The sequence below is a fragment of the Lissotriton helveticus genome, chromosome 9, assembly GCF_964261635.1.
Source record: "Lissotriton helveticus chromosome 9, aLisHel1.1, whole genome shotgun sequence".
In the NCBI taxonomy this organism is placed as follows: domain Eukaryota; kingdom Metazoa; phylum Chordata; class Amphibia; order Caudata; family Salamandridae; genus Lissotriton; species Lissotriton helveticus.
Genome location: NC_136070.1, coordinates 749,399,779 through 749,417,329, shown reverse-complemented (window position 1 = coordinate 749,417,329; position 17,551 = coordinate 749,399,779).

Here is a 17,551-nt window from a genome sequence, read left to right as displayed (position 1 = left end):
TATTGGTCTCTGTATGTCCGCCTTTTTTACTTTGTCCTCGAGTAGGCTTTCCCTACAGTTGTTCCTGGCTCTTTTGTACGCTTGACTGATGATCCTTTGTGGATAGTTCCTTTTTTGTAACTTTATCCTTAGGTCGTCGGATTGAGATTTGAAATTGTCAATTTCGGTGCAATTCCTACGGAGGCGCAGGAACTGCCCATAGGGAAGATTGTCCCTCAGATGTCTTGGGTGGAAACTTTGATACATTAAGAGGCAGTTCTTCGAGGTGCTCTTGAAATGTGTGGTCGTCATAAGTCTGCCATTCTTTGGGAAAATATTCAAGTCCAGGAATACCAAGTTGGTGTTGGTGGTGACACTGGTGAATTTGAGGAACTCGTCCTGATAATTCAACCACGTGAGGAACTGCTGGGCAGTTCTCTCATCTCCATCCCAGATGATGAGGATGTCGTCAATATACCTCTTCCAAGTTAAGATCTTGGGTCGGAAGGGGTTGGAGGCATTCAGGATTCTTGTCTCCTCAAGGTGGTGGACATAGAGACCAGCTATACTGGGAGCAAATGTGCTTCCCATGCTGGTCCCATGCTTTTGAAGATATAGAGTGCCATTGTGTTCAAAGAAGTTGTCTTTTAGTGCTAAAGAACAACACTCCATCACCACGTTCCGTGGGGTGTGGTACTCCCAGTCATCCGTGAAGAGAACATCTTCTATGATTGCCAGCGTTTCATTGTGGGGCAAGCTGGTATACAGACTTTCTACATCACAGCTGATTAACAGCTGCGAATTGGGATCAAAAGACACTTCCTCAAGTAGATTCAGCACATCCTTGGTATCTCTCAGGTACGTTGATGTTTTTTGTACCAAGGGTCTTAGAAATGCATCCGCAAATCTAGAGACTGGTTCGAGGACCGACCCGATCCCCGATACGATAGGTCTTCCTGGGGGATTCACCAGATCCTTATGGATCTTTGGTAGGATATATAGATAGGGGGTTCTTGGATTCTTTTGACATAAAAACTCCCCTTCTTTGTTGGTAATCCAATTATGGGACAGTGCCTCTTCAACCATGGTTTTGATTTTGGTAGCTATTCTCTCCGTGGGATTGGTTTGTAGGATCTCGTAGTTCCTTTCATCTTGGAGTAGCCTGGCACATTCTCTGTCATATTGTTCTTTTCTCAACAGAACAGTCGCCCCACCCTTGTCCGCTGGTTTTATGATCACTTCTTTTTTATTGCTCAGTTCACGAAGTGCTTGTCGTTCATCTTTTGAAACATTCTGAAAGATTCTTTTCTGCGTGGGGTCAAGGGATTCAAGATCCTTCATGACCGCCTTTTCAAAAGTCAGAAGTTCGACGGGAAGAGTATTGTTCATAGGAGTGAAGGTGGATCGTGGCCTTAACCCTGTGTCACCCTGTTCATAGTTGTCTTGTTTGTCTTTGAAAAAGACCTGTAATTTGATTCTTCTTATGAATTCCTGGACTTCTTTACACAAGTGGAACTTGTCTATGTTGGCTGTAGAAACATATCCCAGACCTTTTTCTAGAACACTTTGTTGTGAGGTCGATAATTCTGAGCCTGTCAAGTTTACAACTAAACTCATTTCCGGTTCCTCGATGCCCCTGTCATACTCCTGGTTGACACTCTCGGGGTTTCTTCCTCTTCGGTTTCCCAGTGTACGGAGTTGCCTCTCCGGTTCCTCCCTTTGTTTTGTCCTCGGCGTGACCCTAAAAAAGGAGCCGGATTTTCAAAATACCCATAGTCTTGTTGGTATCCCCATGGTGGAAAAGGGGCATTGGGGTGTTGGAAAGGCGGTGGGCCATATTGTTGGGGGGGGTACATCATTTGTTGGGGGTAGCTGTTCCATCCCCGCATGCCTCGTTGGTTGGGTCGTCGAAAGTTCCTTCGTGTGCCCTGGTACCGTGGGCTTTTGTTGCCACTTGAATTGGAGCTACTTGATCCTGCTTCTGAGGAGTCATCATTAGAAACATTATCACCCGATGGTTTATAGTTATCTTTGATATAGGGGTAGATCTTCTCCTTGCTCCACCTGCTGGTGTCTTTTTTAAGTTTCTCATATTTGCTGTCTTTGAGGTTTATTTCAAAATCATTCAGTGTTTTATTCAGCTCATCCAGATACTTTTTTAGGTTTGCTGGGGATTCGTAGCTTTTGAGACGTACTTCGATGGCCTGTATTTCCACTTTCAGATCAGTCGCTAGTCTACTTGCCGTCTTTATGATCAAGACAATCCAGTCTCGTGTGCATCTCCACGAGATCTGGGACCAGTCGATTTTAAAAGTCTTGTCTTCTAGAAATATGAATGGTTCATTACGAACCACGAGGCCAGCTGGAGCAGTGTTAACCTTTAGGTATTCGGACATGAGTAACCCATGAATGGCAGTTTTTATTTGAGTTCTCCTCAGTTCTTCCAGTTCATCCCAGTCGCTGTTCTTAGCGGTGGGGCACCCGGAATTCAACCCCTCAAAAGTTCCTAGGGTGGCCATTAGATTTGAAATCTCATCTTCGGTAAATGCAAGGCCCAGATCGGCCATTGTGATGTCAGTAGAACGGGAACTCCTCTATGCACCTCGTGTGAAAAAACCCCGGGAGCAGAATCACAAAGTTGGTGTGAATGGTTGAATCCTTGTCAACTTCCGCAGCTGCACGCTGCCAATAATTCCAAAACACGAGAGGAAGTAGAGAGGTACTGATAGAATCACCCTCCTAATAGGTATGCATAAACAAGTGGATTCTATCAATGTGAAGTGATAAAAAATATTATTAATTTCTGTGAGTTGTGGGAAGATTTACTCTCTCTTAGGGTGGTAAAGATGAGAGCACAATGTGCTTGTTAAAATACCCCTCACACACTAAAAAAATCCAATAGTGTCATGCTTCATCATTGGGGTCTTCCCGTCCCTCTACGGGGCGGGGCGTGCTACGACCTGGCGAACTACGCGGGAGCACTGAAGATGTGACAAGGCTATGTGATGGTGCAAGGTGAGTTGTGTCAGTGAAGTGTAGGGACCTAATAATGTGTGGAAAAAACAAAGAGTTAAAAATCCTCTGGCTAGTGGAAAAAAACAATTTATTCACTTCCCTAGCTGGGGACGTTAAGAAGGGGGTTTTGGGGTAGAGCGAATAGCCACTACCTGGTCTACATGTTTCGTAAGCAGTCCCCTACTGCTTACTCATCAGGACCTTCTAATGGCCCCTACTAAAGAATAGCTCAGTTTGCTAATTATAGTAAGCCTGTCGTCCTAAAAACTAACAGTAAAAATAAACTGATAGTTTTATGCTTTAGGGCATGAGCTGGCCCAGGGAAGCTAAGATTCTCAAAAAGAACCTAAATAGGTCTCTGTAAGAAAAGGAGGAGGAAACAAAAAGGACAAATCTTTACCATTATAGTTGTCATTCAATTCGAGACACGACGTGTATGTAGCGCCACAATGCCCACGGGTCATTCAAGTTATGCCCAACTCATAAAGGTTATAATTAAAGCTTTATGGACAGAGTGATGGTACAATCTGCCATCCCCTGTGTGTCCGTTTGCATAACGAACATATTGTTGCCCCACATAGTTGAGGGCGGATTCATATTACAACACACATTCATTCATAACTCGATGCCCACACAGGCTCACACACAAGGTAAAAAGGAGGAATTCATTTTTCAATTGGTCACCGGCAAAATTATCTACCGTGTTGATATCATGACCAATCTGCGTTAAAAACCATGACACACACATAAGATGTCGTTATGGAAAATCATACATACTGCTGAGGCGGAGTAAATATGCCTCATGAGCTGGCAGTCGATAGGTGTCTCAATGCGGTAATCTGTAAGGAAAAAGAGCCGCGCCCATAATGTCAGAGCACGTATCCTTACTGCAATGTTACCGTTTATCAAAGACCAGGGTTTAACGACGCCTGGCAGCGTCTTTTACTTACAGTGGCCGCACAAGGTTAATACCTTACTTCTATCCGTCCTGCCGCTCTGGAGAATGCTCGCGTTGGAAGCCCGGTTCTGCTTATGACTTCCCTGAGCGCCGGACACGTGTGGAAAGACTAGAACGCTCACCTAAGATGGCCGCCCCTGATGGAACGCCGGGTGTGCAAAATCGGTAGTCTCTTCATTATGTCTATTCCGTTTTGTCCATCGTTATTTGGCATAATTAAATCACTCATAATTAATTACAGTCTTAAGCCAGTAGGTCGCACTTCATGTCGATAAAATACTCCCTTAGTCTATGATGGAACGAGGGTGATTGTCAGTGCGAGACTAAAGATACTGCCCAATGTTATGAATTGAACACATTATTGCTAGATGGACCCTTGATCTTAGTAAAACGAGACAATTAGTGAATAAAAGCCTAGAGGTACTATCTGATGATATTAAATGATGAACCCACTGATTCTAATAGAGCAAGATTGCTCACATCGCTACCTGCACCCCCAAATTGATCACACAGGGTCACAGAGATCTATAAATGGAAATTATCCTGAATGTTTTTCAATTCTTTGTAATCCCCTTAGACACATTGGTGGTATTGTGCCTATTAACAGGAAAGGTTTTTTGTCAAGTAGGGTCATATAATAACGGCCTAGGTAAAGATGGTTGTCAGATTCATCAGATCTTCAGGGTGACTACAAAATGTTGGTGGGTCCCATGTAGGCGCTGTCGTTGGGCGGCAAAGTGGTTATGGTAATCTACAGCTGGGCCCACGGGATTTCATCGTTGAGCCCGTATTTGTTTGATTGGACACGGAAAACCCATCTTTGTTCCTTCTCCAGTAGATATTTCTCGTGGCTGATCTGCTCAATCACTGTCCACATTATATCTTCCGGTTTGTGCCCGCTTTCGAGAAAGTGGTTAGTCAGTTTCGTGCTTGACTTCTTGCACTTGATAGTGCTCTTATGTTCGCCTATTCTTATTTTCACCGCCCTGCTCGTCATGCCGATGTACTCGAGATTGCAAGGGCAGGTGATCATGTAGACGACATTTGAACTGTTACAGTTACTGAAGCTTCTCTGCTCCCATGTAGTTCCATTCTTGAATGTCAGTTTTTTGCTTTTCTTGGTGAGACAGCATACCTTGCATCCGCCGCAGGGGTAGTGTCCTTGTGCAAGGCTGGACTTGCCAGAGTTCTTGGCCTCTTTTGGTCTAGTATGTACCAGGATGTCTCTGACACTTTGAGCCCTTTTGTGAGAGAACATGGGTTTTGGAATGTCGAGGTCGCCACTGTTCAGAATTTTCCAATTCTTATTGATTATTTTGGTGACTTGATCAGAGTTCGTGTTATATGTTGTGATACATATTGGTCTCTGTATGTCCGCCTTTTTTACTTTGTCCTCGAGTAGGCTTTCCCTACAGTTGTTCCTGGCTCTTTTGTACGCTTGACTGATGATCCTTTGTGGATAGTTCCTTTTTTGTAACTTTATCCTTAGGTCGTCGGATTGAGATTTGAAATTGTCAATTTCGGTGCAATTCCTACGGAGGCGCAGGAACTGCCCATAGGGAAGATTGTCCCTCAGATGTCTTGGGTGGAAACTTTGATACATTAAGAGGCAGTTCTTCGAGGTGCTCTTGAAATGTGTGGTCGTCATAAGTCTGCCATTCTTTGGGAAAATATTCAAGTCCAGGAATACCAAGTTGGTGTTGGTGGTGACACTGGTGAATTTGAGGAACTCGTCCTGATAATTCAACCACGTGAGGAACTGCTGGGCAGTTCTCTCATCTCCATCCCAGATGATGAGGATGTCGTCAATATACCTCTTCCAAGTTAAGATCTTGGGTCGGAAGGGGTTGGAGGCATTCAGGATTCTTGTCTCCTCAAGGTGGTGGACATAGAGACCAGCTATACTGGGAGCAAATGTGCTTCCCATGCTGGTCCCATGCTTTTGAAGATATAGAGTGCCATTGTGTTCAAAGAAGTTGTCTTTTAGTGCTAAAGAACAACACTCCATCACCACGTTCCGTGGGGTGTGGTACTCCCAGTCATCCGTGAAGAGAACATCTTCTATGATTGCCAGCGTTTCATTGTGGGGCAAGCTGGTATACAGACTTTCTACATCACAGCTGATTAACAGCTGCGAATTGGGATCAAAAGACACTTCCTCAAGTAGATTCAGCACATCCTTGGTATCTCTCAGGTACGTTGATGTTTTTTGTACCAAGGGTCTTAGAAATGCATCCGCAAATCTAGAGACTGGTTCGAGGACCGACCCGATCCCCGATACGATAGGTCTTCCTGGGGGATTCACCAGATCCTTATGGATCTTTGGTAGGATATATAGATAGGGGGTTCTTGGATTCTTTTGACATAAAAACTCCCCTTCTTTGTTGGTAATCCAATTATGGGACAGTGCCTCTTCAACCATGGTTTTGATTTTGGTAGCTATTCTCTCCGTGGGATTGGTTTGTAGGATCTCGTAGTTCCTTTCATCTTGGAGTAGCCTGGCACATTCTCTGTCATATTGTTCTTTTCTCAACAGAACAGTCGCCCCACCCTTGTCCGCTGGTTTTATGATCACTTCTTTTTTATTGCTCAGTTCACGAAGTGCTTGTCGTTCATCTTTTGAAACATTCTGAAAGATTCTTTTCTGCGTGGGGTCAAGGGATTCAAGATCCTTCATGACCGCCTTTTCAAAAGTCAGAAGTTCGACGGGAAGAGTATTGTTCATAGGAGTGAAGGTGGATCGTGGCCTTAACCCTGTGTCACCCTGTTCATAGTTGTCTTGTTTGTCTTTGAAAAAGACCTGTAATTTGATTCTTCTTATGAATTCCTGGACTTCTTTACACAAGTGGAACTTGTCTATGTTGGCTGTAGGAACATATCCCAGACCTTTTTCTAGAACACTTTGTTGTGAGGTCGATAATTCTGAGCCTGTCAAGTTTACAACTAAACTCATTTCCGGTTCCTCGATGCCCCTGTCATACTCCTGGTTGACACTCTCGGGGTTTCTTCCTCTTCGGTTTCCCAGTGTACGGAGTTGCCTCTCCGGTTCCTCCCTTTGTTTTGTCCTCGGCGTGACCCTAAAAAAGGAGCCGGATTTTCAAAATACCCATAGTCTTGTTGGTATCCCCATGGTGGAAAAGGGGCATTGGGGTGTTGGAAAGGCGGTGGGCCATATTGTTGGGGGGGGTACATCATTTGTTGGGGGTAGCTGTTCCATCCCCGCATGCCTCGTTGGTTGGGTCGTCGAAAGTTCCTTCGTGTGCCCTGGTACCGTGGGCTTTTGTTGCCACTTGAATTGGAGCTACTTGATCCTGCTTCTGAGGAGTCATCATTAGAAACATTATCACCCGATGGTTTATAGTTATCTTTGATATAGGGGTAGATCTTCTCCTTGCTCCACCTGCTGGTGTCTTTTTTAAGTTTCTCATATTTGCTGTCTTTGAGGTTTATTTCAAAATCATTCAGTGTTTTATTCAGCTCATCCAGATACTTTTTTAGGTTTGCTGGGGATTCGTAGCTTTTGAGACGTACTTCGATGGCCTGTATTTCCACTTTCAGATCAGTCGCTAGTCTACTTGCCGTCTTTATGATCAAGACAATCCAGTCTCGTGTGCATCTCCACGAGATCTGGGACCAGTCGATTTTAAAAGTCTTGTCTTCTAGAAATATGAATGGTTCATTACGAACCACGAGGCCAGCTGGAGCAGTGTTAACCTTTAGGTATTCGGACATGAGTAACCCATGAATGGCAGTTTTTATTTGAGTTCTCCTCAGTTCTTCCAGTTCATCCCAGTCGCTGTTCTTAGCGGTGGGGCACCCGGAATTCAACCCCTCAAAAGTTCCTAGGGTGGCCATTAGATTTGAAATCTCATCTTCGGTAAATGCAAGGCCCAGATCGGCCATTGTGATGTCAGTAGAACGGGAACTCCTCTATGCACCTCGTGTGAAAAAACCCCGGGAGCAGAATCACAAAGTTGGTGTGAATGGTTGAATCCTTGTCAACTTCCGCAGCTGCACGCTGCCAATAATTCCAAAACACGAGAGGAAGTAGAGAGGTACTGATAGAATCACCCTCCTAATAGGTATGCATAAACAAGTGGATTCTATCAATGTGAAGTGATAAAAAATATTATTAATTTCTGTGAGTTGTGGGAAGATTTACTCTCTCTTAGGGTGGTAAAGATGAGAGCACAATGTGCTTGTTAAAATACCCCTCACACACTAAAAAAATCCAATAGTGTCATGCTTCATCATTGGGGTCTTCCCGTCCCTCTACGGGGCGGGGCGTGCTACGACCTGGCGAACTACGCGGGAGCACTGAAGATGTGACAAGGCTATGTGATGGTGCAAGGTGAGTTGTGTCAGTGAAGTGTAGGGACCTAATAATGTGTGGAAAAAACAAAAAGTTAAAAATCCTCTGGCTAGTGGAAAAAAACAATTTATTCACTTCCCTAGCTGGGGACGTTAAGAAGGGGGTTTTGGGGTAGAGCGAATAGCCACTACCTGGTCTACATGTTTCGTAAGCAGTCCCCTACTGCTTACTCATCAGGACCTTCTAATGGCCCCTACTAAAGAATAGCTCAGTTTGCTAATTATAGTAAGCCTGTCGTCCTAAAAACTAACAGTAAAAATAAACTGATAGTTTTATGCTTTAGGGCATGAGCTGGCCCAGGGAAGCTAAGATTCTCAAAAAGAACCTAAATAGGTCTCTGTAAGAAAAGGAGGAGGAAACAAAAAGGACAAATCTTTACCATTATAGTTGTCATTCAATTCGAGACACAACGTGTATGTAGCGCCACAATGCCCACGGGTCATTCAAGTTATGCCCAACTCATAAAGGTTATAATTAAAGCTTTATGGACAGAGTGATGGTACAATCTGCCATCCCCTGTGTGTCCGTTTGCATAACGAACATATTGTTGCCCCACATAGTTGAGGGCGGATTCATATTACCACACACATTCATTCATAACTCGATGCCCACACAGGCTCACACACAAGGTAAAAAGGAGGAATTCATTTTTCAATTGGTCACCGGCAAAATTATCTACCGTGTTGATATCATGACCAATCTGCGTTAAAAACCATGACACACACATAAGATGTCGTTATGGAAAATCATACATACTGCTGAGGCGGAGTAAATATGCCTCATGAGCTGGCAGTCGATAGGTGTCTCAATGCGGTAATCTGTAAGGAAAAAGAGCCGCGCCCATAATGTCAGAGCACGTATCCTTACTGCAATGTTACCGTTTATCAAAGACCAGGGTTTAACGACGTCTGGCAGCGTCTTTTACTTACAGTGGCCGCACAAGGTTAATACCTTACTTCTATCCGTCCTGCCGCTCTGGAGAATGCTCGCGTTGGAAGCCCGGTTCTGCTTATGACTTCCCTGAGCGCCGGACACGTGTGGAAAGACTAGAACGCTCACCTAAGATGGCCGCCCCTGATGGAACGCCGGGTGTGCAAAATCGGTAGTCTCTTCATTATGTCTATTCCGTTTTGTCCATCGTTATTTGGCATAATTAAATCACTCATAATTAATTACAGTCTTAAGCCAGTAGGTCGCACTTCATGTCGATAAAATACTCCCTTAGTCTATGATGGAACGAGGGTGATTGTCAGTGCGAGACTAAAGATACTGCCCAATGTTATGAATTGAACACATTATTGCTAGATGGACCCTTGATCTTAGTAAAACGAGACAATTAGTGAATAAAAGCCTAGAGGTACTATCTGATGATATTAAATGATGAACCCACTGATTCTAATAGAGCAAGATTGCTCACATCGCTACCTGCACCCCCAAATTGATCACACAGGGTCACAGAGATCTATAAATGGAAATTATCCTGAATGTTTTTCAATTCTTTGTAATCCCCTTAGACACATTGGTGGTATTGTGCCTAATAACAGGAAAGGTTTTTTGTCAAGTAGGCTCATATAATAACGGCCTAGGTAAAGATGGTTGTCAGATTCATCAGATCTTCAGGGTGACTACAAAATGTTGGTGGGTCCCATGTAGGCGCTGTCGTTGGGCGGCAAAGTGGTTATGGTAATCTACAGCTGGGCCCACGGGATTTCATCGTTGAGCCCGTATTTGTTTGATTGGACACGGAAAACCCATCTTTGTTCCTTCTCCAGTAGATATTTCTCGTGGCTGATCTGCTCAATCACTGTCCACATTATATCTTCCGGTTTGTGCCCGCTTTCGAGAAAGTGGTTAGTCAGTTTCGTGCTTGACTTCTTGCACTTGATAGTGCTCTTATGTTCGCCTATTCTTATTTTCACCGCCCTGCTCGTCATGCCGATGTACTCGAGATTGCAAGGGCAGGTGATCATGTAGACGACATTTGAACTGTTACAGTTACTGAAGCTTCTCTGCTCCCATGTAGTTCCATTCTTGAATGTCAGTTTTTTGCTTTTCTTGGTGAGACAGCATACCTTGCATCCGCCGCAGGGGTAGTGTCCTTGTGCAAGGCTGGACTTGCCAGAGTTCTTGGCCTCTTTTGGTCTAGTATGTACCAGGATGTCTCTGACACTTTGAGCCCTTTTGTGAGAGAACATGGGTTTTGGAATGTCGAGGTCGCCACTGTTCAGAATTTTCCAATTCTTATTGATTATTTTGGTGACTTGATCAGAGTTCGTGTTATATGTTGTGATACATATTGGTCTCTGTATGTCCGCCTTTTTTACTTTGTCCTCGAGTAGGCTTTCCCTACAGTTGTTCCTGGCTCTTTTGTACGCTTGACTGATGATCCTTTGTGGATAGTTCCTTTTTTGTAACTTTATCCTTAGGTCGTCGGATTGAGATTTGAAATTGTCAATTTCGGTGCAATTCCTACGGAGGCGCAGGAACTGCCCATAGGGAAGATTGTCCCTCAGATGTCTTGGGTGGAAACTTTGATACATTAAGAGGCAGTTCTTCGAGGTGCTCTTGAAATGTGTGGTCGTCATAAGTCTGCCATTCTTTGGGAAAATATTCAAGTCCAGGAATACCAAGTTGGTGTTGGTGGTGACACTGGTGAATTTGAGGAACTCGTCCTGATAATTCAACCACGTGAGGAACTGCTGGGCAGTTCTCTCATCTCCATCCCAGATGATGAGGATGTCGTCAATATACCTCTTCCAAGTTAAGATCTTGGGTCGGAAGGGGTTGGAGGCATTCAGGATTCTTGTCTCCTCAAGGTGGTGGACATAGAGACCAGCTATACTGGGAGCAAATGTGCTTCCCATGCTGGTCCCATGCTTTTGAAGATATAGAGTGCCATTGTGTTCAAAGAAGTTGTCTTTTAGTGCTAAAGAACAACACTCCATCACCACGTTCCGTGGGGTGTGGTACTCCCAGTCATCCGTGAAGAGAACATCTTCTATGATTGCCAGCGTTTCATTGTGGGGCAAGCTGGTATACAGACTTTCTACATCACAGCTGATTAACAGCTGCGAATTGGGATCAAAAGACACTTCCTCAAGTAGATTCAGCACATCCTTGGTATCTCTCAGGTACGTTGATGTTTTTTGTACCAAGGGTCTTAGAAATGCATCCGCAAATCTAGAGACTGGTTCGAGGACCGACCCGATCCCCGATACGATAGGTCTTCCTGGGGGATTCACCAGATCCTTATGGATCTTTGGTAGGATATATAGATAGGGGGTTCTTGGATTCTTTTGACATAAAAACTCCCCTTCTTTGTTGGTAATCCAATTATGGGACAGTGCCTCTTCAACCATGGTTTTGATTTTGGTAGCTATTCTCTCCGTGGGATTGGTTTGTAGGATCTCGTAGTTCCTTTCATCTTGGAGTAGCCTGGCACATTCTCTGTCATATTGTTCTTTTCTCAACAGAACAGTCGCCCCACCCTTGTCCGCTGGTTTTATGATCACTTCTTTTTTATTGCTCAGTTCACGAAGTGCTTGTCGTTCATCTTTTGAAACATTCTGAAAGATTCTTTTCTGCGTGGGGTCAAGGGATTCAAGATCCTTCATGACCGCCTTTTCAAAAGTCAGAAGTTCGACGGGAAGAGTATTGTTCATAGGAGTGAAGGTGGATCGTGGCCTTAACCCTGTGTCACCCTGTTCATAGTTGTCTTGTTTGTCTTTGAAAAAGACCTGTAATTTGATTCTTCTTATGAATTCCTGGACTTCTTTACACAAGTGGAACTTGTCTATGTTGGCTGTAGAAACATATCCCAGACCTTTTTCTAGAACACTTTGTTGTGAGGTCGATAATTCTGAGCCTGTCAAGTTTACAACTAAACTCATTTCCGGTTCCTCGATGCCCCTGTCATACTCCTGGTTGACACTCTCGGGGTTTCTTCCTCTTCGGTTTCCCAGTGTACGGAGTTGCCTCTCCGGTTCCTCCCTTTGTTTTGTCCTCGGCGTGACCCTAAAAAAGGAGCCGGATTTTCAAAATACCCATAGTCTTGTTGGTATCCCCATGGTGGAAAAGGGGCATTGGGGTGTTGGAAAGGCGGTGGGCCATATTGTTGGGGGGGGTACATCATTTGTTGGGGGTAGCTGTTCCATCCCCGCATGCCTCGTTGGTTGGGTCGTCGAAAGTTCCTTCGTGTGCCCTGGTACCGTGGGCTTTTGTTGCCACTTGAATTGGAGCTACTTGATCCTGCTTCTGAGGAGTCATCATTAGAAACATTATCACCCGATGGTTTATAGTTATCTTTGATATAGGGGTAGATCTTCTCCTTGCTCCACCTGCTGGTGTCTTTTTTAAGTTTCTCATATTTGCTGTCTTTGAGGTTTATTTCAAAATCATTCAGTGTTTTATTCAGCTCATCCAGATACTTTTTTAGGTTTGCTGGGGATTCGTAGCTTTTGAGACGTACTTCGATGGCCTGTATTTCCACTTTCAGATCAGTCGCTAGTCTACTTGCCGTCTTTATGATCAAGACAATCCAGTCTCGTGTGCATCTCCACGAGATCTGGGACCAGTCGATTTTAAAAGTCTTGTCTTCTAGAAATATGAATGGTTCATTACGAACCACGAGGCCAGCTGGAGCAGTGTTAACCTTTAGGTATTCGGACATGAGTAACCCATGAATGGCAGTTTTTATTTGAGTTCTCCTCAGTTCTTCCAGTTCATCCCAGTCGCTGTTCTTAGCGGTGGGGCACCCGGAATTCAACCCCTCAAAAGTTCCTAGGGTGGCCATTAGATTTGAAATCTCATCTTCGGTAAATGCAAGGCCCAGATCGGCCATTGTGATGTCAGTAGAACGGGAACTCCTCTATGCACCTCGTGTGAAAAAACCCCGGGAGCAGAATCACAAAGTTGGTGTGAATGGTTGAATCCTTGTCAACTTCCGCAGCTGCACGCTGCCAATAATTCCAAAACACGAGAGGAAGTAGAGAGGTACTGATAGAATCACCCTCCTAATAGGTATGCATAAACAAGTGGATTCTATCAATGTGAAGTGATAAAAAATATTATTAATTTCTGTGAGTTGTGGGAAGATTTACTCTCTCTTAGGGTGGTAAAGATGAGAGCACAATGTGCTTGTTAAAATACCCCTCACACACTAAAAAAATCCAATAGTGTCATGCTTCATCATTGGGGTCTTCCCGTCCCTCTACGGGGCGGGGCGTGCTACGACCTGGCGAACTACGCGGGAGCACTGAAGATGTGACAAGGCTATGTGATGGTGCAAGGTGAGTTGTGTCAGTGAAGTGTAGGGACCTAATAATGTGTGGAAAAAACAAAGAGTTAAAAATCCTCTGGCTAGTGGAAAAAAACAATTTATTCACTTCCCTAGCTGGGGACGTTAAGAAGGGGGTTTTGGGGTAGAGCGAATAGCCACTACCTGGTCTACATGTTTCGTAAGCAGTCCCCTACTGCTTACTCATCAGGACCTTCTAATGGCCCCTACTAAAGAATAGCTCAGTTTGCTAATTATAGTAAGCCTGTCGTCCTAAAAACTAACAGTAAAAATAAACTGATAGTTTTATGCTTTAGGGCATGAGCTGGCCCAGGGAAGCTAAGATTCTCAAAAAGAACTAAATAGGTCTCTGTAAGAAAAGGAGGAGGAAACAAAAAGGACAAATCTTTACATTATAGTTGTCATTCAATTCGAGACACGACGTGTATGTAGCGCCACAATGCCCACGGGTCATTCAAGTTATGCCCAACTCATAAAGGTTATAATTAAAGCTTTATGGACAGAGTGATGGTACAATCTGCCATCCCCTGTGTGTCCGTTTGCATAACGAACATATTGTTGCCCCACATAGTTGAGGGCGGATTCATATTACAACACACATTCATTCATAACTCGATGCCCACACAGGCTCACACAAGGTAAAAAGGAGGAATTCATTTTTCAATTGGTCACCGGCAAAATTATCTACCGTGTTGATATCATGACCAATCTGCGTTAAAAACCATGACACACACATAAGATGTCGTTATGGAAAATCATACATACTGCTGAGGCGGAGTAAATATGCCTCATGAGCTGGCAGTCGATAGGTGTCTCAATGCGGTAATCTGTAAGGAAAAAGAGCCGCGCCCATAATGTCAGAGCACGTATCCTTACTGCAATGTTACCGTTTATCAAAGACCAGGGTTTAACGACGCCTGGCAGCGTCTTTTACTTACAGTGGCCGCACAAGGTTAATACCTTACTTCTATCCGTCCTGCCGCTCTGGAGAATGCTCGCGTTGGAAGCCCGGTTCTGCTTATGACTTCCCTGAGCGCCGGACACGTGTGGAAGACTAGAACGCTCACCTAAGATGGCCGCCCCTGATGGAACGCCGGGTGTGCAAAATCGGTAGTCTCTTCATTATGTCTATTCCGTTTTGTCCATCGTTATTTGGCATAATTAAATCACTCATAATTAATTACAGTCTTAAGCCAGTAGGTCGCACTTCATGTCGATAAAATACTCCCTTAGTCTATGATGGAACGAGGGTGATTGTCAGTGCGAGACTAAAGATACTGCCCAATGTTATGAATTGAACACATTATTGCTAGATGGACCCTTGATCTTAGTAAAACGAGACAATTAGTGAATAAAAGCCTAGAGGTACTATCTGATGATATTAAATGATGAACCCACTGATTCTAATAGAGCAAGATTGCTCACATCGCTACCTGCACCCCCAATTGATCACACAGGGTCACAGAGATCTATAAATGGAAATTATCCTGAATGTTTTTCAATTCTTTGTAATCCCCTTAGACACATTGGTGGTATTGTGCCTATTAACAGGAAAGGTTTTTTGTCAAGTAGGGTCATATAATAACGGCCTAGGTAAAGATGGTTGTCAGATTCATCAGATCTTCAGGGTGACTACAAAATGTTGGTGGGTCCCATGTAGGCGCTGTCGTTGGGCGGCAAAGTGGTTATGGTAATCTACAGCTGGGCCCACGGGATTTCATCGTTGAGCCCGTATTTGTTTGATTGGACACGGAAAACCCATCTTTGTTCCTTCTCCAGTAGATATTTCTCGTGGCTGATCTGCTCAATCACTGTCCACATTATATCTTCCGGTTGTGCCCGCTTTCGAGAAAGTGGTTAGTCAGTTTCGTGCTTGACTTCTTGCACTGATAGTGCTCTTATGTTCGCCTATTCTTATTTTCACCGCCCTGCTCGTCATGCCGATGTACTCGAGATTGCAAGGGCAGGTGATCATGTAGACGACATTTGAACTGTTACAGTTACTGAAGCTTCTCTGCTCCCATGTAGTTCCATTCTTGAATGTCAGTTTTTTGCTTTTCTTGGTGAGACAGCATACCTTGCATCCGCCGCAGGGGTAGTGTCCTTGTGCAAGGCTGGACTTGCCAGAGTTCTTGGCCTCTTTTGGTCTCTAGTATGTACCAGGATGTCTCTGACACTTTGAGCCCTTTTGTGAGAGAACATGGGTTTTGGAATGTCGAGGTCGCCACTGTTCAGAATTTTCCAATTCTTATTGATTATTTTGGTGACTTGATCAGAGTTCGTGTTATATGTTGTGATACATATTGGTCTCTGTATGTCCGCCTTTTTTACTTTGTCCTCGAGTAGGCTTTCCCTACAGTTGTTCCTGGCTCTTTTGTACGCTTGACTGATGATCCTTTGTGGATAGTTCCTTTTTTGTAACTTTATCCTTAGGTCGTCGGATTGAGATTTGAAATTGTCAATTTCGGTGCAATTCCTACGGAGGCGCAGGAACTGCCCATAGGGAAGATTGTCCCTCAGATGTCTTGGGTGGAAACTTTGATACATTAAGAGGCAGTTCTTCGAGGTGCTCTTGAAATGTGTGGTCGTCATAAGTCTGCCATTCTTTGGGAAAATATTCAAGTCCAGGAATACCAAGTTGGTGTTGGTGGTGACACTGGTGAATTTGAGGAACTCGTCCTGATAATTCAACCACGTGAGGAACTGCTGGGCAGTTCTCTCATCTCCATCCCAGATGATGAGGATGTCGTCAATATACCTCTTCCAAGTTAAGATCTTGGGTCGGAAGGGGTTGGAGGCATTCAGGATTCTTGTCTCCTCAAGGTGGTGGACATAGAGACCAGCTATACTGGGAGCAAATGTGCTTCCCATGCTGGTCCCATGCTTTTGAAGATATAGAGTGCCATTGTGTTCAAAGAAGTTGTCTTTTAGTGCTAAAGAACAACACTCCATCACCACGTTCCGTGGGGTGTGGTACTCCCAGTCATCCGTGAAGAGAACATCTTCTATGATTGCCAGCGTTTCATTGTGGGGCAAGCTGGTATACAGACTTTCTACATCACAGCTGATTAACAGCTGCGAATTGGGATCAAAAGACACTTCCTCAAGTAGATTCAGCACATCCTTGGTATCTCTCAGGTACGTTGATGTTTTTTGTACCAAGGGTCTTAGAAATGCATCCGCAAATCTAGAGACTGGTTCGAGGACCGACCCGATCCCCGATACGATAGGTCTTCCTGGGGGATTCACCAGATCCTTATGGATCTTTGGTAGGATATATAGATAGGGGGTTCTTGGATTCTTTTGACATAAAAACTCCCCTTCTTTGTTGGTAATCCAATTATGGGACAGTGCCTCTTCAACCATGGTTTTGATTTTGGTAGCTATTCTCTCCGTGGGATTGGTTTGTAGGATCTCGTAGTTCCTTTCATCTTGGAGTAGCCTGGCACATTCTCTGTCATATTGTTCTTTTCTCAACAGAACAGTCGCCCCACCCTTGTCCGCTGGTTTTATGATCACTTCTTTTTTATTGCTCAGTTCACGAAGTGCTTGTCGTTCATCTTTTGAAACATTCTGAAAGATTCTTTTCTGCGTGGGGTCAAGGGATTCAAGATCCTTCATGACCGCCTTTTCAAAAGTCAGAAGTTCGACGGGAAGAGTATTGTTCATAGGAGTGAAGGTGGATCGTGGCCTTAACCCTGTGTCACCCTGTTCATAGTTGTCTTGTTTGTCTTTGAAAAAGACCTGTAATTTGATTCTTCTTATGAATTCCTGGACTTCTTTACACAAGTGGAACTTGTCTATGTTGGCTGTAGGAACATATCCCAGACCTTTTTCTAGAACACTTTGTTGTGAGGTCGATAATTCTGAGCCTGTCAAGTTTACAACTAAACTCATTTCCGGTTCCTCGATGCCCCTGTCATACTCCTGG